The sequence below is a fragment of the Ovis canadensis genome, chromosome 7, assembly GCF_042477335.2.
Source record: "Ovis canadensis isolate MfBH-ARS-UI-01 breed Bighorn chromosome 7, ARS-UI_OviCan_v2, whole genome shotgun sequence".
Lineage (NCBI taxonomy): Eukaryota > Metazoa > Chordata > Mammalia > Artiodactyla > Bovidae > Ovis > Ovis canadensis.
The window spans coordinates 61,309,184-61,331,865 of record NC_091251.1 but is presented as its reverse complement, the minus strand read 5'-3'; the positions used below and the strand labels follow the sequence as shown (position 1 = coordinate 61,331,865).

At 43.6% G+C, this 22,682-nt stretch overlaps 1 protein-coding gene across 8 annotated transcripts in view; it reads left to right on the top strand.

The window, feature by feature from the left end:
- The first annotated feature begins 20,588 nt into the window (after window positions 1–20,588).
- The window catches only part of FAM81A (family with sequence similarity 81 member A), an 81,513-nt gene continuing 79,419 nt past the window's right edge, over window positions 20,589–22,682 (top strand). For 2 of the 8 annotated variants that reach the window (XM_069596351.1, XM_069596356.1), the window contains exon 1: window positions 20,674–20,979. The gene's annotated coding sequence lies outside the window, so the exon portion shown is untranslated. Of the gene's footprint in view, window positions 20,980–21,195; window positions 21,541–22,682 lie in introns of those variants that run through there. The other 6 variants (XM_069596348.1, XM_069596354.1, XM_069596350.1 and 3 more) reach the window with 6 other exon arrangements.

Here is a 22,682-nt window from a genome sequence, read left to right as displayed (position 1 = left end):
TGAGAGTCCCTTGGACTGCAAGGAAATCCAACCAGTCCATCCTAAAGGAAATCAGTCCTGATATTCATTGGGAGGACTGATGCTGAAGCTGAAACTGCAATACTTTGGCCACCTGATGTGAAGAACTGACTCATTGGAAAAGACCCTGATGCTGGAAAAGATTGAATGCAGGAGGAGAAGGGGCTGACAGAGGATGAGATGGTTGGATGGCATCACCGACTTGATGGACATGAATTTGGGCAAGCTTTGGGAGTTGGTGATGGGCAGGGAGGCGTGGCGTGCTGCAGTCCATGAGGTCGCAAAGAGTCGGACAAGACTGAGTGACTAAACTGAATTTTTCTTTCCTTCATCCCTAACTAATTCATGATAAGTTTAAATCTGTCTTTACATTATATTCCAAATCAGTACAATCCATCTCCCCTGTAACGATTGTAATCCACCCATCATCATCAGTTCAGTTCAGTTCAGTTCAGTTGCTCAGTTGTGTCCGGCTCTTTGCGACCCCAAGAATTGCAGCACTCCAGCCTCCCTGTCCATCACCATCTCCTGGAGTTCATTCAGACTCATGTCCATCGAGTCCATAATGCCATCCAGCCATCTCATCCTGGGTCGTCCCCTTCTCCTCCTGCCCCCAATCCCTCCCAGCATCAGAGTCTTTTCCAATGAGTCAACACTTCTCATGAGGTGTCCAAAGTACTGGAGCTTCAGCTTTAGCATCATTCCTTCCAAAGAAATCCCAGGGTTGATCTCCTTCAGAATGGACTGGTTGGATCTCCTTGCAGTCCAAGGGACCCTCAAGAAAGTCTTCTCCAATACCACAGTTCAAATGCATCAATTCTTCAGCGCTCAGCCTTCTTCACAGTCCAACTCTCACATCCATACATGACCACTGAAAAAACCATAGCCTTGACTAGACGGACCTTAGTTGGCAAAGTAATGTCTCTGCTTTTGAATATACTGTCTAGGTTGGTCATAACTTTTCTTCCCAGGAGTAAGCGTCTTTTAATTTCATGGCTTCAGTCACCATCTGCAGTGATTTTGGAGCCCCCCAAAATAAAGTCTGACACTGTTTCTACTGTTTCCCCATCTATTTCCCATGAAGTGATGGGGCCAGATGCCATGAGCTTCGTTTTCTGAATGTTGAGCTTTAGGCCAACATTTCACTCTCCTCTTTCACTTTCATCAAGAGGCTTTTTAGTTCCTCTTCACTTTCTGCCATAAGGGTGGTGTCATCTGCATATCTGAGGTTATTGATATTTCTCCCAGCAATCTTGATTCCAGCTTGTGTTTCTTCCAGTCCAGTGTTTCTCATGATGTACCCTGCATAGAAGTTAAATAAGCAGGGTGACAATATACAGCCTTGACGTACTCCTTTTCCTATTTGGAACCAGTCTGTTGTTCCATGTCCAGTTCTAACTGTTGCTTCCTGACCTGCATACAGATTTCTCAAGAGGCATAACTGTTGCTTCCTGACCTGCATACAGATTTCTCAAGAGGCAGGTTAGGTGGTCTGGTATTCCCATCTCTTTCAGAATTTTCCACAGTTTATTGTGATCCACACAGTCAAAGGCTTTGGCATAGTCAATAAAGCAGAAATAGATGTTTTTCTGGAACTCTCTTGCTTTTTCCATGATCCAGCGGATGTTGGCAATTTGATCTCTGGTTCCTCTGCCTTTTCTAAAACCAGCGTGAACATCAGGGAGTTCAGGGTTCATGTATTGCTGAAGTCTGGCTTGGAGAATTTTGAGCATTACTTTACTAGCATGTGAAATGAGGGCAATTGTGCGGTAGTTTGAGCATTCTTTGGCATTGCCTTTCTTTGGAACTGGAATGAAAACTGACCTTTTCCAGTCCTGTGGCCACTGCTGAGTTTTCCAAACTTGCTGGCATATTGAGTGCAGCACTTTCACAGCATCATCCTTCAGGATTTGAAATAGCTCAACTGGAATTCCATCACCTCCACTAGCTTTGTTCATAGTGATGCTTTCTAAGGCCCACTTGACTTCACATTCCAAGATGTCTGGCTCTAGATTAGTGATCACATCATCATGATTATCTGGGTCATGAAGATCTTTTTTGTACAGTTCTTCTGTGTATTCTTGCCACCTCTTCTTAATATCTTCTGCTTCTGTTAGGTCCATACTGTTTCTGTCCTTTATCGAGCCCATCTTTGCATGAAATGTTCCCATGGTATCTATAATTTTCTTGAAGAGAGCTCTAGTCTTTCCCATTCTGTTGTTTTCCTCTACTTCTTTGCACTGATCACTGAAGAAGGCTTTCTTGTCTCTTCTTGCTATTCTTTGGAACTCTGCATTCAGATGCTTATATCTTTCCTTTTCTCCTTGGCTTTTCGCCTCTCTTTTCACAGCTATTTGTAAGGCCTCCCCAGACAGCCATTTTGCTTTTTTGCATTTCTTTTCCATGGGGATGGTCTTGATCCCTGTCTCCTGTACAATGTCACGAACCTCATTCCATAGTTCATCAGGCACTCTATCTATCAGATCTAGGCCCGTAAATCTATTTCTCACTTCCACTGTATAATCATAAGGGATTTGATTTAGGTCATACCTGAATGGTCTAGCGGTTTTCCCTACTTTCTTCAATTTAAGTCTGAATTTGGCAATAAGGAGTTCATGATCTGAGCCACAGTCAGCTACTGGTCTTGTTTTTGTTGACTGTATAGAGCTTCTCCATCTTTGGCTGCAAAGACTACAATCAATCTGACTTCGGTGTTGACCATCTGGTGATGTCCATGAGTCTTCTCTTGTGTTGTTGGAAGAGGGTGTTTGCCATGACCAGTGCATTATCTTGGCAAAACTCTATTAGTCTTTGCCCTGCTTCATTCCTCATTCCAAGGCCAAATTTGCCTGTTACTCCAGGTGTTTCTTGACTTCCTACTTTTGCATTCCAGTCCCCTACAATGAAAAGGAAATCTTTTTTGGGTGTTAGTTCTAAAAGGTCTTATAGGTCTTCATAAAACCGTTCAACTTCAGTTTCTTCAGCATTACTGCTTGGGGCATAGACTTGGATTACTGTGATATTGAGTGGTTTGCCTTGGAAACGAACAGAGATCATTCTGTCGTTTATGAGATTGCATCCAAGTACTGCATTTCGGACTCTTTTGTTGACCATGATGGCTACTCCATTTCTTCTGAGGGATTCCTGCCCGCAGTAGTAGATATAATGGTCATCTGAGTTAAATTCACCCATTCCAGTCCATTTTAGTTCGCTGATTCCTAGAATGTTGACGTTCACCCTTGCCATCTCTTGTTACAATACACACAATAGCTTAAAACTAGTTTCTTTGCTTTCTCTTATGCCCTCCTGTAATTCATTTTTAGAACAGCCATCAGAGCAAATCAGATCAGGTTATTCCCCTACTTAAAACAGTCCTTTGTTTCTCTTCTCAGATAAAACTCAAACTCTTTCCTGTTGCTTTCAAGCTCCTGCACACAATGCCCTCTGAATTCATTCAGTAAACAACCTCCCTGTCCCTGCCCCCATTCTGCATTTAAGCCGCACCAGGTTTCTCTTGTTCTTGCCTGGAGAATCCCAGGGAAGGCGGAGCCTGGTGGGTCGGAGTCAGACACAACTGAAGTGACTTAGCAGCAGCAACAGCAGCAGCTTTCTCTTAGCTCCGAGCATGCCAAGTCCCTTCTTGACTGGCTGTTCCTTCTGCCTGGAATTCTCTTCCCCTAGATCGTCACATAGCCGACTTTGGTATCAAATACCAGCTTCACAGAGAAGTCCATGCTCGTGCTGCTGCTGCTGCTAAGCCACTTCAGTCGTGTCCAACTCTGTATGACCCCATAGACGGCAGCCCACCAGGCTCCCCCATCCCTGGGATCCTGCAGGCAAGAACACTGGAGTGGGTTGCCATTTCCTTCTCCAGTGCATGAAAGTGAAAAATGAAAGTGAAGTCACTCAGTAGTTTCCGACTCCTAACAACACCATGGACTGCAGCCCACCAGGCTCCTCCATCCATGGGATTTGCCAGGCAAGAGTACTGGAGTGGGTTGCCATTGCCTTCTCCGAAAGTCCATGATAGCCCTCCTTTTAAAACTGGCTGACATTGCTCCCCATTGGTCACTATCCTATGGGTCTTTAAAAAATATATATCTATATATTTGGGTGCACAGGGTCTTAGTTGCAGTATGTGGGATTTTTAGTTGTGGCGTGTGGAATCTTTTTTTTTTTTTTTTTAGTTGAGGTATGTGGGATCTACTTCCCTGACCTACATTGGGAGTGCAGAGTTTTAGACTCTAAACTTCCAGGGAAGTCCCCCTATGGCTCTTTTAATTTTCTCCAGGAGCCTCATTACTCTAATATTGCTTTGCTTGCTTAGTATCTTCCCCATTTAAAAGATGAACTTCATGAGGGATAGACTGCACATGACTACTGTACCCCCATGCTTGAAATAGTGCCTGTCACAGTCTAGGTTCTCAACAGATGAAGCAATTAAGAATCAAAAACCTTAAATGATGTGTCCAAAATCATCCAGTGAGTATGAGATGAAGCCAAAATTTGAACCCAAGTCTTTCACATTGAATTCTGGAGCCCTTCTACTACATGATAATGCTTGTAATATACATTCAGAACGCAATTATTTTCATTATCTGAGTAATCGAAAAAAGTCCCCTGGCTTTTTGTTATTTGTAAAGCTTATAAAAAGCTAACTAAAATAACTTTCTTCTTTTTCCTTGCTGTAAAACATTATTATATTCACACATACGCAGACCTTAAATGAATACTCTTATGTATCTGGAAAATGTTTTGTGTTAATAAAATAGGCCTTACCTTGACTATCCTATTTTTAATGGGCTAAAACTGATAGGAAAAGCCATATACTGATTTTTTTGTCAGAAAGTTATTAAAATAAATTTGGAACAATTTACTATGTAGTCAATGGGTTTAGGTTCTTTTGAACAAAATTGGCTTTTAAATTAGTGTCTTATGTCCTCTGAAAAAGGTTTCATAATGCCATTCTCAAAGGGGAGAACTGTGGTTTGCTAACCACACATTTTGAAAGTGTCTGAAATAGAAATACAGAAATTATGTCCTAGGAAGAAAGGAGGTAATAAGACGAATAAATAACCTGAGGATTTTCAAAATAATAGGTACATGTATTTTAAAAAATACTCTATAATTTTCTCCTCATAACTCTGGTTTTTTTCCTTTAACTTTTTTGCATCAAAGAAATATATGTACTTAGTTTATAAAGTCAAAGATGCTCCAGCAACATAAATGGACCTAGAGATTGTCAGGCTGGTTGATATTACTTATATATGGAATCTTTAAAAATGGTACAAATGAACTTATTTACATAACAGAACAGAGTCACAGATGTAGAAAACAATCTTTTGGTTACCAGGAGGGGAAGGGAGAGAGGGATAAATTGGGAGCTTGGGATTGGTGTGTACACACGACTATATATAAAATATATAATAAGGACCTACTGTATACCACAGGGAACTCTACTCAATACTCTATGATATATATAGGAAAACAATTTAAAGAAGAGGGGATATATGTATATGCATAACTGATTCACTTTGCTGTACACCTGAAACTGCCACCACATTGTAAATCAACTATACTCCAATAAAAATAATTTTTTTAAGTTGCTTATATGATGTTTCCTGGTCTTTCACAGTTGCCTATGGACTTTCTGCCACATATGCTTTTCCTCCAATCTTCCCAATTTGGCAATGTACCAGCTTTTGATTAAACTGGTAATCAATGTTTATATTATGTCTGTTGTTCACAGCTGAGCTATGTGTGGTTGTACAACTTTTTTTCTTCTCTTCATATTAATAATTGCCTTCTTTGGCCACTGCTTTAGTTCTTTTTGCACTTCTCACTAATTCATCTATAAACTTTTTGATAGAATTATAACTCCCTTCACTGTGGTACAAACATACTAGGTAAGCTGTTTCGTCTTTCTCTCACACATTCTCTCTAGCTCTCTTTCGTTTTCTTGGGAATATCTTCCCTGTGATGTTCTACTTCTTGCTTCAGTCTGCACTAATTGCTCTCCATAAGACCTGCTGGATATCAGTCCTGGGATGACTTTTGTCATAATCCTAAGAATTTTCTTTTGGAGTGGATTTTCTACTTCTTGGACCCATGTCTATTTCTTTTTGGGTTACTTTCTTTTAAAATTATTTTTATTTATTTAATTAATTTTTTAGGTGTATAATGAAGGGATTCAGTTATGTATACATATATGTATATATATATATTTAGATTCCTTTCCCATATAAGTTATTACAAAATATTGAATACAGGTCTCTGCTGTAGAGTAAATCCTTGTTGTTGATCTATTTTGTACATAGTGTGACCTTTTGGTTTACTTCTCACATGGTTTGCATTTCTAAGTAAATTCCTTAGGAAGTGTGCAGATGGGGTACATCTGTGGGAAGAAGCCGGTATGACAGTGTCTTTGTTTCGCCCTCAGACTCAATGGATAGCTCATCTGCATGCGGAAGTTTAGAGTGGAAACATGCATCTCTCAGGATTTCACAGGTACCGGTCTTGCTTCCAGTGTTACTGCGGTGGTGGCTTCCTCAGCCTGAACCCAGATGTGATGGCCCTTCCCTGCTCCCGCCCTGGTGCCAGTCTCAGTGCTCTGCTGAGGCAGGAGCTGCTGACCCGCTCCACCTAGCCCACTAGGCCAGCCTGCTCCCACCACCCACCCACAGGCAAGCGGGCAGGTGGGAGCTCTGCTCCAGGGCACCAGCTTCCAGGCCTCCTCGTTGGCACAAGCTGACTGCTGGGGCCAGTGGTGAGCTGATCCCACGGCACCCGTAGCCTCAGACAGTGATCCTGGTTAATAGGCATGTCCGCTGCCTCTGCATGGCCACTGTGGTCTCTGCCGCTTGCATGCCTCTCTCCACGGAGGGCTGGAGGAGGACATTCTGCAAAAGCAGGGTCCTTTAGACCAGCCGCTTCCTGGAGTTGCACCTTTCTGCTTGTCCTGCAGAGGCACTCAGCAATTGGTTGGTGCCCTTAGCGGTACTGCTCAGCCATTGGTTGGCGCCATAGTGGGCCCCGCCCCTTCCCCTCCTGTATGTAAAAGTTGCCTGAATTAAGACTGAGGGAAGATGGTTTTTTGAGCTGCTGTCTGCCATCTTCTCCATCTGCTAGCTTTCTAATTAAAGTCATTATTCCTTGTTCCAATAACAGAGTCTCCCAGTTTATTGGCCTGTCATGTGGTGAGCAGAATGAGCTTGGGCTTGGTAATATTACTACCAAGATGTGCTTCTGACTTCTGATTCTTTGTATGTGGTTTTAACAGCCTGGAAGATTTTAGGATCTTCTCTTTATCTTTGGTGGCCTGATATTTCAAAATGAATTGCCTTGATATGAATCTTTTTTATTCACTCTCCCAGGGACTTGGTGAAATTGAAAGTTGCTCAGTTATGTCCAACTCTTTGTGATCCCGTGGACTATATACAGTCCATGGGATTCTCCAGGCCAGAATACTGGAGTGTGTAGCCTTTCCCTTCTCCGGGGATTTTCCCAACCCAGGGATTGAACCCAGGTCTCCCGCATTGCAGGCGGATTCTTTACTAGTTGAGCCACAAGGGAAGCCCTTGAAGGGACTTGGTGACTCTTTTCAATCTAGATGATCATGTCCTTCAGTTATGAGACATTTTCTTGTGTAACTTCTGCAGCTTTAAAGGGCTTGCTATGGGATATCTGATTGGTTGTCCTGTCATCCAATACTGGTCATAAAAATGCCTGCGTTGAAGTTTTTTTAAAGCTTTACTTATAATTTTCTCTCTTTCAATTTAATAAAAGGAAAGCTGATATTTCTTGTGAAAAATTTTCTACAGATATCATTATTTCCTCCCCTTGGAAAGGGAGTAAGCTCCTCTTTGGAAAAAGGAATGTCAAACTTATTATATTAAGATTAGATAACGTGTTGAGAAGGAAATGGCAACCCACTCCAGTATTCTTGCCTGGAAAAGTCCATGGACAGAGGAGCCTGGTGGGCTGCAGTCCATGGGGTTACAAGACTGAGCACGTGTGCATGGGGATGGAGGGAGATGAGTTGGTAGCAATAAACTGGGAGAACTAAAACAACAACAACAACAACAAAGAAACAGATTATATACTATGTATGCTTGTGTTTTAAACTTATAATGAATTAGCAAGAAACTTGTATTTGTCAACTCCTCAGCCATTGCTGGCTACATTCAGCCTCAGACATGTCCATTGTGAGCAGAAAGACTTCAATTTGCAGTGGGAGGAAGAAGGATGGACTAGTGATGCCATTTGCACTTTTCCCACGGCACCAAATGCATAGGCCTCTTTCTGTTTTCAAGGACCTGGGTGTGTGCTTAGTTTGTTTGAATCATATAGGTGGGACAGGAAGGATTCAGATAAATAAGGCAGAAGCTGTACTGTGACAATCTCACTCATTGTTCTTAGAGGAGACCTTGGCATTTGTATTAGGTGCAGCCAAAAATGATCTAGGATGTTGGAAATGTACATCCACTTGACGAGGACTTGATAGTTTCATGCAAGGGAAAGAGATGGTTTGGGATGTGGCTGACACCAGAAGGATAACTTAGAATTGTTCCAAGACAAGCAACATCAGAAAACAGTGTAGGGTGTGAGTCAACCAGATTAATTACCAACTTCTGTCTGCATATGTAAGATAAAATAGTTGAGCCAATATTAATTAGACTTCCACTCTTCTGATTGGGTCCTTGGAAAAAATAGTAATAATAAAACTTATATGATATTAAGTATAATAAACACATTAAAATAGTAACTTAAATGTTCTAAATTTTTTACCATGAATTAGTGCTTTTGCTCTCAATTAGAACCCAATGAAGTAAGCACTATATTACCCCCATTTTACAGATGATGCAACTGAGTCAAAGAGAGGTTAAGTAACTAGTTTAAACACATACCAATAGTGTTCAGGAAGTTCACAGCATGAATCCTCATAAAGAAAAAAAGTGTCAAGTTCACAATTTATGATTCTAAGGGGAAGAAAAAGTTGCTTCCTGAGTCTGTAGTGATGAAAACCTGCTCCATGACTACGTGGGGTGGGGGGAACTACAGCTTCTGCTGCTGCTGCTAAGTCGCTTCAGTCGTGTCCAACTCTGTGCGACCCCATAGACGGCAGCCCACCAGGCTCCCTTATCCCTAGGATTCTCTAGGCAAGAACACTGGAGTGGGTTGCCATTTCCTTCTCCAATGCATGAAAGTGAAAAGTGACAGTGAAGTCGCTCAGTCATGTCCGATGGACTGCAGCCTACCAGGCTCCTCCACCCACGGGATTTTCCAGGCAAGAGTTCTGGAGTGGGGTGCCATTGCCTTCTCCTAGAAAATCCTAAAACTCCTTTATACTACCTTGGGAAATCTGCTATATGTACATGAAAACAAAGTAGCTAAATGCTAGAGAGGAAACAAAGAGGATTATACTTGATATTTCTCATTTAAGAGCAATTGGATAATATTAAAGTACAGAATGTGTATTGTCTATCAATTAGATCTTAAAAAATCACTCTGTGTACGTTTTGCTAGGAAGCATGCACTCATAAAGCTCTTGGTTCAGTTTCATTATTTAAGAAGGTACTCAAATCCCAAAATGCTTTTGGTTCTTTGTATATCAAACTAAAGATGCTTTTATCAGGTTCATTTGAAAATGACACTAAATCTTCATTCTTTCCCAGTGTAGACCTGGGTGAAGGTGTAAGAAATTCGTGTTAAAATTAATTTGCTCTCCCCCAAATAAAATTTTTTATGTTACTCTTCATATTCTCTGATATGTGCAGTTCTTGGGGGAAGAAAAAGGGAAACAAAAACAGCATTTATTCACGATTCACTTTTCCACACGCTTTATGTACTGAAGTTTGTGATGCATTGTTCCCTCTCAGACTGATGTGGTCATCGGAAGGCCATCCAGCATCTGGTTAGAAAACAGGTCGTGGCATCAGAAGTGCCCAGGTTCAAATTCCACCATATAGTACTTCAAATTCCACACAAATAGTACTTAAAATTTATGCTGTATCTGTTTAGTTTTCTCTATTACTATTTTTACATGAAATCTGACTAGGGCCAATAACATGAAAAAATTGTCATTATATTTCAAATCCAGGAACATCAAATACCAACATCTGAAAATGCCACCCACGAATCAAGATTATTGCCAATTAATTTATTGATCTACGAGCCCTGTCAAATATCTTATGATGAAATTCTCACTGATAAAAATCTGCCTAATATTGCAAATCCCAACAGGAGTCTTTCTAGTTATCCACAACTCCTATCTGTCCATGAGCTACAGATGAATTATCTGAAACTTACATGCAAACAGAGCCTCCATATTCTTTATCTGTGTATTCTTTTTAATGAAGGCAATGGCACCCCACTCCAATACTCTTGCCTGGAAAATCCCATGGGCGGAGGAGCCTGGTAGGCTGCAGTCCACGGGGTCGCGAAGAGTCGGACACGACTGAGCAACTTCACTTTCACTTTTCACTTTCATGCATTGGAGAAGGAAATGGCAACCCACTCCAGTGTTCTTGCCTGGAGAATCCCAGGGACGGGGGAGCCTGGTAGGCTGCCGTCTATGGGGTCGCACAAAGTAAGACACGACTGAAGCGACTTAGTGGCAGCAGCAGCAGTGCTAAACAGCTTTGGGACTTGGACGAGACTTAGTAATGTTTTTAAGTCGCAGTTTTATTCATGGATTGTTGCAAGAAATAAATTAAATACTATAGGTAAAGCAGTTAGCCTAGGGCCCGATACATAAACACTGGCTATTGTAGCATCAGAGCTAGATAGGGCCCACGTGAGGTAAGGCATTTAAGTGTGAAATTTAAGGGGGTGCCCAAAACACTCAGTAATGAAGATAAGTAACATTTTAATGCAATACTTTGAAAATTGACAATTAACACCAAAAATCAGTGATGAACAAACTATCAAAAATTTGAACAAGTACAGGATTGGTAGTCTTGATTTTTCTTTTGCCTCACTTCAATGTGGTTTAGCATGGTACTGTATAATGTATCATGTATGTGGCGTACATTGTCATGTAGTAGGTATTGTCATTTCTTTTTTGTTGTTGAACAGAACTGAAAGTTGTCTCTTAATTCTCCTACCTGTGAGGATTACTGTCTAGTAATGCACTGCTTGGCAGAGAAGTGGAAACAAGGGTGTCAGCTTATGTGGGGTTCCATTTTCTACACTGTGCTGACCTGACTGGTTAATACACAGTAAACAAATACGTTTGCTCAGCTATACTAAACTGAACCATTGTGACATGAAACTTCAAAAAAGCTTAAAGATTATACAGTGTGTGTATATATGTGTGTGTGTGTGTGTGTGTGTGTATGTCTATTTTCTGAAAATTGCTTTGAGGAAAACTTTTCCGAAATCAATGTGCAATGGAATTTTCTTTGTTAAATTTTATGTTTTAAAAAGTTTGTTTATTTTAATTGGAGGACAATTACTTTACAGTACTGTGATGGCTTTTGGCATACATCAACATGAATTGGCCCTAGATATGCATGTGTCCTCCCATCCTGAACCCCCCTCCCATGGGAAAGGAGTACATCAAGGCTGTATATTGTCACCCTGCTTATTTAACTTATATGCAGAGTACATCATGTGAAATGCTGGGCTGGATGAAGCACAAGCTGGAAGCAAGATTGCCAGGAGAAATACCAATAACCTCAGATGCTTAGATGATGCCACTCTTATGGCAGAAAGCAAAGAGGAACTGAAGAGCCTCTTGATGAAGGCGAAAGAAAGAGTGACAAAGCTGGCTTAAAACTGGACATTCAAAAAACAAAGATCATGGCATCTGGTCCCATCACTTCATTGCAAATAGATGGGGAAACAGTGGAAACAGTGAGAGACTTGATTTTCTTGGGCTCTAAAATCACTGCAGATGGTGACTGCAGCCATGAAGTTTAAAGATGTTTGCTCTTTGGAAGAAAAGCTCTGACAAACCTAGAAAGCATATTAAAAAGCAGAGACGTTACTTTGCCAACAAAGGTTTGTTTAGTCAGAGCTATGGTTTTTCCTGTGGTCATGTATGGATGTGAGAGTTGGACCATAAAGAAAGCTGAGTGTGGAAGAATTGATGCTTCTGAACTGTGGTGTTGGAGAAGACTCTTGAGAGTCCCATGGACTGCAAGGAGATCCAACCAGTCTATCCTAAAGGAAATCATTCCTGGGTGTTCATTGGAAGGACTGATGCTGAAGCTGAAACTCCAATACTTTGGCCACCTGATGTGAAGAACTGACTCATCGGAAAAGACCCTGATGCTGGAAAAGATTGAATGCAGGAGGAGAAGGGGCCGACAGAGGATGAGATGGTTGGATGGCATCACCGACTCGATGGACATGAGTTTGAGCAAGCTCTGGAAGCTGGTGATGGACAGGAAGGCCTGGCGTGCTGCAGTCCATGAGGTCGCAAAGAGTCGGACATGACTGAGTGACTGAACCTAACTGATTTATTTGTTTATCGGGCTGCATCAGGTCTTAGCTGTGGCTTGTGGGATCTTCCCTGCGTCATGCGGGACTTTGTGTTGTGGTGCGCAAACTCTCTAGTTGTGGCACCCTGGCTCAGTAGTTAAGAGTATGTGGGCTCAGTGGCTTCCTAGCACGTGAGCTCTTAGTTCCCTGACCAGAGATTGAAACTATGTCTCCTCTACTGCAGGGTGGATTCTTTTTTGTTTGTTTTCTTTATTTTTAGTTGAAGGATAATTACAATATTGTGTTGGTTTCTGCCATACATTCAGCGTGAGGCAGCCATAGGTAAATATTTGTCCCCTCACTCTTGAGCGTCCCTCCCACCTCCCACCCATCCCACCCCTCTAGGTTACCAGAGAGCCCCAGTCTGAGTTCCCTGAGTCTCACAGCAAATTCCCACTGGTTATCTACTCGTCATGTGTCAGTGTATATGTTGCTATGCTGCTTTCTCATTTTTGCCACCCTCTCCTACTACTCGTTCCTCTCCACCTCGCCCCTGGCCCCAGTGTCCATACATCTATTCTCTATGTCTGTGGCTCCCTTTCCAGGGCAGATTCTTAACCACTGGACTACCAGGGAAGTCCTTGCAATGGAATGTTCTACAGGACTCCCTTTGCCACTGAAGTGAGTTTGGGATGAATCAGTTTAATTATAGAATTATTCTAGAGCTTCTGGCCATAAGTTCTTTAGATAAATTTTCCTTTATTCCAGATTTTACTTTCTATTGAGTAGTATCATGTTAAAGCTCAGTTTGCTATTTCCATACAACCCAGGTGGCCTTTGCCCTTCTATGTACACCAGCAGATACCTAAGTTAAGACAAGATGACATCTCCTAAGTTAACACTATTAGGAAGAATGTTCCAATATACTATGCTTCCCTCCTGGTTGTACCCTAATTATAATCACTTAAAAAACCCTTATGAGATGGATAGGTACCAACAAATTCAGAAGCAAAACATAATATTTGAGAGAATTAGCCACCACATGAAGGAAAGTTATTAGCAATAAAGATAAGTCAATTACAATTTACTCAAAGCATATAAAAATCCATTATTTTTACATATAAAAGAGGAAAACAAGGTATTTCCTTAATTCTAAGGTGTTATTCGGAGAAGGCAATGGCACCCCACTCCAGTACTCTTGCCTGGAAAATCCCATGGACAGAGGAGCCTGGTAGGCTGCAGTCCATGGGGTCGCTAAGAGTCAGACATGACTGAGCGACTTCACTTTCACTTTTCACTTTCATGAACTGGAGAAGGAAATGGCAACCCACTCCAGTATTCTTGCCTAGAGAATCCCAGGGATGGGGGAGCCTGGTGGGCTGCCGTCTATGGGGTCGCACAGAGTTGGACACGACTGAAGTGACTTAGCAGTAGCAGCAGCAAGGTGTTATTCAGTTCAGTTCAGTTCAGTCACTCAGTCATGTCTGACTCTTTGCAACCCCATGAATCGCAGCACGCCAGGCCTCCCTGGTCCATCACAAACTCCCAGAGTCTACTCACACTCATGTCCATCGAGTTGGTGATGCCATCCAGCCATCTCATCCTCTGTCATCCCCTTCTCCTCCTGCCTCCAATCCCTTGCGCATCAGGGTCTTTTCCAATGAGTCACTCTTCACATGAGATGGCCAAAGTACTGGAGTTTCAGCTTTGGCATCAGTCCTTCCAATGAATACCCAGGACTGATCTCCTTTAGGATGGACTGGTTGGACCTCTTTGCAGTCCAAGAGACTCTCAAGAGTCTTCTCCAACACCATAGTTCAAAAGCATCAATTCTTCCATACTCAGCTTTCTTCACAGTTCACCTCTCACATCCATACATGACTACTGGAAAAACCATAGCCTTGACTAGATGGAGCTTTGTTGGCAAAGTAATGTCTCTGCTTTTGATTATGCTATCTAGGTTGGTCATAACTTTTCTTCCAAGGAGTAAGCGTCTTTTAATTTCATGGCTGCAATCACCATCTGCAGTGATTTTGGAGCCCCCAAAAATAAAGTCTGACACTGTTTCTACTGTTTCCCCATCTATTTCCCATGAAGTGATGGGACCAGATGCCATGATCTTCGTTTTCTGAATGTTGAGCTTTAAGCCAACTTTTTCACTCTCCTCTTTCACTTGCATCAAGAGGCTTTTTAGTTCCTCTTCACTTTCTGCCAGAAGGGTGGTGTCATCTGCATATCTGAGGTTATTGATTCCCAGCAATCTTGCTTCCAGCTTGTACTTCTTCCAGCCCAGTGTTTCTCATGATGTACTCTGCATATAAGTTAAATAAGCAGGGTGACAATATACAGCTTTGATGTACTCCTTTTCCTATTTGGAACCAGTCTATTGTTCCATGTCCAGTTCTAACTGTTACTTCCTGACCTGCATATAGGTTTCTCAAGAGGCAGGTCAGGTGGTCTGGTATTCCCATCTCTTTCAGAATTTTCCACAGTTTACTGTGATCCACACAGTCAAAGGGTTTGGCATAGTCAATAAAGCAGAAATAGATGTTTTTCTGGAACTCTCTTGCTTTTTCCATGATCCAGCGGATGTTGGCAATTTGATCTCTGGTTCCTCTGCCTTTTCTAAAACCAGCGTGAACATCAGGAAGTTCACGGTTCACGTAATGCTGAAGACTTGCTTGGAAATTTTTGAGCATTACTTTCCTAGCATGTGAGATGCAATTGTGAGGTAGTTTGAGCATTCTTTGGCATTGCCTTTCTTTGGAATGAAAACTGACCTTTTCCAGTCCTGTGGCCACTGCTGAGTTTTCCAAACTTGCTGGCATATTGAGTGCAGCACTTTCACAGCATCATCTTTCAGGATTTGAAACAGCTCAACTGGAATTCCATCACCTCCAGTAGCTTTGTTCGTAGTGATGCTTTCTAAGGCCCCCTTGACTTCACATTCCAGGATGTCTGGCTCTAGATGAGTGATCACACCATCGTGATTATCCGTGTCATGAAGCTTTTTTTTTGTACAGTCCTGTCTATTCTTGCCACCTCTTCTTAATATCTTCTGCTTCTGTTAGGTCCATACCATTTCTGTCCTTTATCAAGCCCATCTTTGCATGAAATGTTCCCTTGGTATCTCTAATTTTCTTGAAGAGATCTCTAGTCTTTCCCATTTTGTTGTTTTCCTCTATTTCTTTGTATTGATCGCTGAGGAAGGCTGTCTTATCTCTTCTTGCTATTCTTTGGAACTCTGCAGTCAAAGGTCAGGAAGGGCAGCCGTGAGGAGATACCCCTTGTCCAAGGTAAGGAGCAGTGGCTGCGCTTTGCTGGAGCAGCTGTGAAGAGATAACCCGCGTCCAAGGTAAGAGAAACCCAAGTAAGATGGTAGGTGTGTGAGAGGGCATCAGAGGGCAGACACACTGAAACCATAATCACAGAAACCTAGCCAATCTGATCTCATGGACCATAGCCTGTCTAAATCAATGAAACTAAGCCATGCCATGTTGGGCCACTCAAGATGGATGGGTCATGGTGGAGAGGTCTGACAGAATGTGGTCCCCTGGAGAAGGGAATGGCAAACCACTTCAGTATTCTTGCCTTGATAACCCCATGAACAGTATGAAAAGGCAAAATGATAGGATACTGAAAGAAGAACTCCCCAGGTCAGTAGGTGCCCAAAATGCTACTGGAGATCAGTGGAGAAATAACTCCAGAAAGAAAGAAGGGATGGAGCCAAAGCAAAAACAATACCCAGTTGTGGATGTGACTGGTAACAGAAGCAAGGTCCGATGTTGTAAAGAGCAATATTGCTTAGGAACCTGGAATGTTAGGTCCATGAATCAAGGCAAATTGGAAGTGGTCAAATAGGAGACGGCAAGAGTGAACATCGACATTCTAGGAATCAGCAAACTAAAATGGACTGGAATGGGTGAATTTAACTCAGATGACCATTATATCTACTACTGCAGGCAGGAATCCCTTAGAAGAAATGGAGTAGCCATCATGGTCAACAAAAGAGTCCAAAATGCAGTACTTGGATGCAATCTCAAAAACGACAGAATGATCTCTGTTTGTTTCCAAGGCAAACCATTAAATATCACCGTAATCCAAGCCTCTCCAGTATTTTTGCCAGGAGAATCCCAGGGATGGGGGGCCTGGTGGTCTGCCGTCTGTGGGATCGCACAGAGTCGGACACAACTGAAGCGACTTAGCAGCAGCAGCAGCAATCTAAGTCTATGCCCCAACCAGTAACACTGAAAAAGCTGAAGTTGAAGGGTTCTATGAAGACCTGCAAGACCTTTTAGAACTAACACCCAAAAAAGATGTCCTTTTCATTATAGGGGACTGGAATGCAAAAGTAGGAAGTCAAGAAACACCTGAAGTAACAGGCAAATTTGGCCTTGGAGTACGGAATGAAGCAGGGAAAGGCTAATATAGTTTTGTCAAGAGAACGCACTGGTCATAGCAAACACCCTCTTCCAACAACACAAGACAAGACTCTACACATGGACATCACCAGATGGTCAACAACGAAATCAGACTGATTATATTCTTTGCAGCCAAAGATGGAGAAGCTCTATACAGTCAACAAAAACAAGACCGGGAGCTGACTGTGGCTCAGATAATGAACTCCTTATTGCCAAATTCAGACTTAAATTGAAGAAAGTAGGGAAAACCACTAGACCATTCAGGTATGACCTAAATCAAATCCCTTATGATTATACAGTGGAAGTGAGAAATAGATTTAAGGGAGTAGATGTGATAGACAGAGTGCCTGATGAACTATGGACAGAGGTTTGTGACATTGTACAGGAGACAGGGATCAAGACCATCCCCATGGAAAAGAAATGCAAAAAAGCAAAATGGCTGTCTGGGGAGGCCTTACAAATAGCTTTGTTATTATTATCAACAAGGAAAGCCACCAAAGAAAAGCCACCAGGAATAACACATATTTTACTAACTGGCTATTAACAGAATAATGTCCCGAGGTCTGAACCCCACCTTTGTTCAGTGTAAGACTTCTTATTTGATGAAAGATTTTTAAGAAGAAAATGGATATGGTGATGATGAAATTAGTGGCAGAATTTAGATTGAGTTAGTGCACAATGATATATTGTGCTCTGCGTTTCTTCATGAGTCCAACAATACATATATGCAAAGGCTACTTTTTCCTATATTGAAAATGTTCACTTAGCACCAAAAACCCTTCTCCTGACCTATTCCTCACCGTCCCTGCACTTCAAATTTCTTTAAAGAGTGACCCACACCTGCTGCTGCCTTTTCCTAGCAACCAGCCTTTTCTTAATCCACAGCAGTCCGATAACTCAAAAATACCCATGAAGGTCATCAGTGACCTTCTAGTCCCTAAATTTTCTTGACTTCTGTGGGACTTGTCACCTTGAATCTTTTCGCCTAGAGGCTCTCTGAGATCATCCCTAGTGTCTCTTATTCTTCCTCATTGTTCCCTTTGTGGGAACCCTCTTCCACTTCCTGGTTCCTAGATTTGACCATCGCTTGTGGATAAATCCTTTGGCACTTTATTATTGAAGAACATTGTGTGACACAGCTCACAATGGATCCCGACACCCCACTGAGTTATAAGCGTTAGTTGAGAATTACTGACTAGAAGATAAAGTGTTAACCACCCTGCAGGGCTCACCATATATTTGGCCTGTTTTCCAGCCTTTTTACAAATACCAGTTTGACCTATACAATCCCTTGACCTGTCCCTGGATGAGCCTGTTCACTGGCCTCAGAGAAGCCCCTTATATTGTATCTTCATGACTTTTTTTGGTGCTGAAACACAAGTAGGACCAGAACTCAGTTGTGGGAATTCCTTGGTGGTCCAGTGTTTAGGACTCCATGCTTCTATTTCAGGGGACATGGGTTCAATCCCTGGTCAGGGAACTCAGATCCCACGAGTCATAAATCACTTTAAAAAATCTCTATAGCATCTAGCAAAATATATTGCACTTGTTATTTGTATTTAATAACTGGTAAACAGTACGATAGCCATCAAGTTTATAAAATTGCTCTCTTTGATGAAATTATTTTTGGCAAGCTTTGCCAGTATTAAATAATTTGTAATACACAGCTTTTTAATTTAATGCAAAAAATCCATTTCCTGTAATGAGTCACAATCAAACAATCCTGGAAAAACAGATAGTTCTTTGAAATTTATTCTACAGAAATAGTTTGAGCTGGAAAAAAATAAGGTAGGCTTAAATCATTGTGCACTGTGTCTCCTCAGGAGCCAAAACATGTCACCCGAACAGGGGTAAAAAAAAGGTCAGAAGTGGGAAGTCATGGTGCTAATTCAAGGCTACTATGAAACTTCAGGATTCCTATTAAGGAATTCAGAGTTTGAAAGAGCTACAATTAAGTGTCTTACTAATGAATCTTTTAAAATTTTGGATTCTATTCATGCTATTTGATATGATTTTTAAAAAGTCAGAATAAAATGGTGTATATATGTAGCAAGGGCCCTCACTCACCAGGTCTCCTTCTTCTCTACCCTTGAGAGTGATGGAGTCTTGTGGCAAATACAGCACACAGTTATGCTTCAAAGGCGGCAGAAGTACAAGAGAGAGTTTTTTCTGTTTTATAGATGCTCTACTAGGATTTTAAAGATGCAGCTGCTCTCCTAGGAAGTCAGGAATGGGTGTCCTGCAGCTCTGTATCAAGGGGAAGTGGTAGAATGGAGCTGGGACCAGGGCAGAGAGTGGAATAGTGAGGGGAGAGGGATGAGGCAAAGAGGACTTTCATGTGCCCATCTGAGATGCACACCTTACTATAGTAACCCCATGTGGATAGGCGAGAAACACTTTGAACCTTTCTTGAGACTTCATGATGGGCTCTGGGTTTGAATGAGTACTTTCTGATAAGATCTGCACATCTTTCCAGACATAGCAGCCGGTTATGTATGTTTCAAATATATTTTCAGTGCCAAAAACTTAGTGCGAAACTGCATGATACTGTTATCACCATGACATAGCATTGAATTCCATATGTATTTACTGGGTGCATACCATGTGCCAGGCAGTGGGAATCAAAGGGAAAAAAGGAAAGAATAATCACTGAACTAAAGGGATGCTCCTAGGTTGGATCTTCACACCACAGGTCTCAAGGTCATGCACTCTCCTTACGGCAATGGCAGTTTCAAGGGTGTCGTTATTTGACTGATGTGTCTCTTGTTGTAGGCTCTATGAGAACAGAAATCTGTTTCTCTTTTTCTACTTCACCATTATGTATTAGGGCTAACTAAGCACAGTTTCCAGCATTTGACAAGCATCCAATAAACTGTTCCCTGAACGTTAAGGATGCATTAACCCTTTATAGGGGTATTATTCCGTTTTATACGTATGGAAACGGAATATCCAAGACCACACAGAAATCACTGCTGGAGAGAGGATTCCAGAATAGCTCAGCCTGACTCCACAGCTCAGGGTCTGTCTACAAAGTCCTACTCCTTTCCCTGGATTGGAGAGGCTGCGACTGGTAGGGTAGACGGATAGGAACACCTGTACTGGGTAAATACTAGCGACGTGAAAGAGACGTGAACCGGAGGCGGCGAGGCGGGCATAGGTGGGGGTCCCCAACTCTGCTACATCCCGCCCACGGACAGGAAGCAAAATTCTGAGTGGATCGGCTTGTGCATCCTGCTCAGAATCCACGTTGAGAGGAAGGTGGAAAGAGTTAGGAGGCTCTGGGAAGGGGATGAGGTAGAAGGGAGGAGGAAAGGAGGTGAAGAAGACGGGTGGAGACAGATCTTTCTTGCGTTCGCGTCTGCTGCAATGAGACACCACCCCTGGTCCCGGTGGCGATTGTCAAGGTGATTCATTAAGATGTCACTTGGCCGCCTCGAGGGTTACTTAGCTCCCCTGCACAGGTGGGGCGTCAACGCAGAAGCTGTTTTCCAGACAGTGGCCTCATAAAATAACTTCTCCCCGATGCGGAAGAAAGAGGATGGGGGGAGATAATAACGCTGTTTGTGGGAAAGAGGTTTGGTAAAGGGACGTAAGGGCTCTGAGGAGAATTACAGTGCAGCCACCAAGGCTATTATCTTAATCAGGCACCATTTCAACACCTCTGCCTTCAAGTCAAGCAGCCCTACAACAGGATTTATTTTCCAATAAGCGAAATCCCCGCCCGCCGACTCGGAGTCGCTGGGCTGCGAGCTGGGTGGGAAACAGCAGCCGGAGAGGCTATTTTGGGTGTGGGAACGCGGAGGGAGGAGGGGCGGCGCCGCGGGGCCGGGCGCGGGCGCGGGGAAAGCCTCCAGCTCGGGCTGCCACGGCAACCGCGTCCAGGCAACGCGCCCGGAAGCCGCTCGGGCGGCGCGCGGCGGCTCGCGCCCCCCGGGAGCCGCGAACCCGGCCGGGCCGCGCGCCGGGCCAGGCGGCAGGCGCGCGCTGATTGGACGGCGCTCCCCGCGGCGCGGGCCCGCAGCCGGGCGCCCCGCACAGCCCGCGCTAGCGGCCGCCGCACCCAGCCGCGCCGGCGAGGACATGGGCAGCCGCGGCGCGCCCGCCCCCCGCGCCGGTGAGTGCGGCGTCCCGGACCCCCGCCCGGGCTTCTCCCGTCCCCCGTGGCGGGAGCGCCCGGGGCCCGCTGGTGACCTTGGGACGGCCCCCGGGGTGAGGTGGGCCAGGCTTGGGGGAGAGAGAGCTGAGTGTGGCCCATGTGACTTGCTGCCGGCGAGAGGGTTAACTGCATGCTGACGCGAAGGGATGAAGTTGGGCACCGAGCGCGACTGGCATTGCATTTTTGCGGGGGCCGGGGGAGGTTGCATGCTGGCACACCAGCAGAAGCCCCGAGGGACTGTTTGGGGGAGCTGGGGTGGAGCACACATTCCCGGGGGCAGTGTTCCCAGTCAGCTGTCCCGCTACTCAGAGCTGAGTGACCTTCGGTGGATTCATCTCTCTGCCCCCTCCCCACCCTTCTCTCATCTTTAAAAGGAGGGGCTCGGGTTCTTTGCAGTTCCTGGGTGCTGCCATGGTACTGTGAGCCGAGAAGGGTCCCCCAAGTACTGCAGGTGCCGGACATACAAGCCTTAGCCATGTTAATTCTACCAGGAGTTTCCATTAATTTGCTCTCAAAGTGGTAAGATATGTTATCGTTTTGTGAAAGATTGTGGAGAGAAAGCAGTGGCTTGATTAGAGAGTGGTTTCTCATGATGCCCAGGTAGCCTCTTGGGTGCTCTAAAGTCGTGAAGAAAATCAGGGTTAAAGCTCCTAAGTTCTTGTTTCCTGTAGTTAATCTAATAGGAAAGTTTGTATTTGAACAGGTAGAATCAAAACCCAATAGTGGCAGGCAGCAGCAAATTAAGTGAGTCATTTCTTCAGTATGCACGAGGTTGTGTGTGTGCGCGCGCGTGCTTGTGTGGCTGCGCTCACGCCCTCATCTTAAAGTCTGTGTGTGTCAGTGTCAGATATTATTTCATAGGAGTAAGCAGAAATAATGCTCGAATGATTTGAATCCACAAAAGTGCAGCTCTCTGAGAAGCAGGGGTGAATGTTTGCCGCCTGTTCTTTAGATCAGTTGGGTTTGTGAAGGTAACTAAGCTTTTACTGAGAAAGCTCCCTAGCATTTGCCCACTGGGGTATGTTGGGGGGTGGGTGGGTAGTAGTGCTCCTGAGACTCAGTCAGTTGTATCACCTCTTCTGTCCTTGACGTTGGCTGGGGCCCGTTTCTATATTCTCAGTTCATGAATTTCTCTCTTCCTGGGAGAGGGAAGGAAGGCAATGCCCTGTCCGGCTTTCTGCTCCAAAGCAAACCTTGATATTCCTTCCAGTGTGATTTCATCTGCATAAAAATGTGGTTTGGGAAGACAGATTTTCCAGTGTTAATGAATAAGCTTCTGCAAGCTTTACCGGAAGGTTTAGTAATCTTAAATGGTTTACATATTAGAAATCTGATAGCATTCAGATACCAAATCATTACTGCCCAAGAATCCCGCCACTAAGCCCTAGGAATCCTTTAATGAATCACACCTCATTACCCTTGGATCCCTTAGTAACCAACTATTCAGGCTCCTGTCCTGTAGGCTGCTAGCCTGTGTGTCTCCAGCCTGCCTTTCAGTCTCTTGTTTTTGTACCTCCTGCAGCCACATGCCTTTGTGGTTATTTTGCTGCAGCTGAGTCCATCTCCTGTCCCTTCCCTAGCTCCAGAGGCTGAGTGAACAACTTCCCTCAGAACATCCCTCTCTCATCTCACTGGTGCAGGGCTGGGTTTTCTCTTGCTTC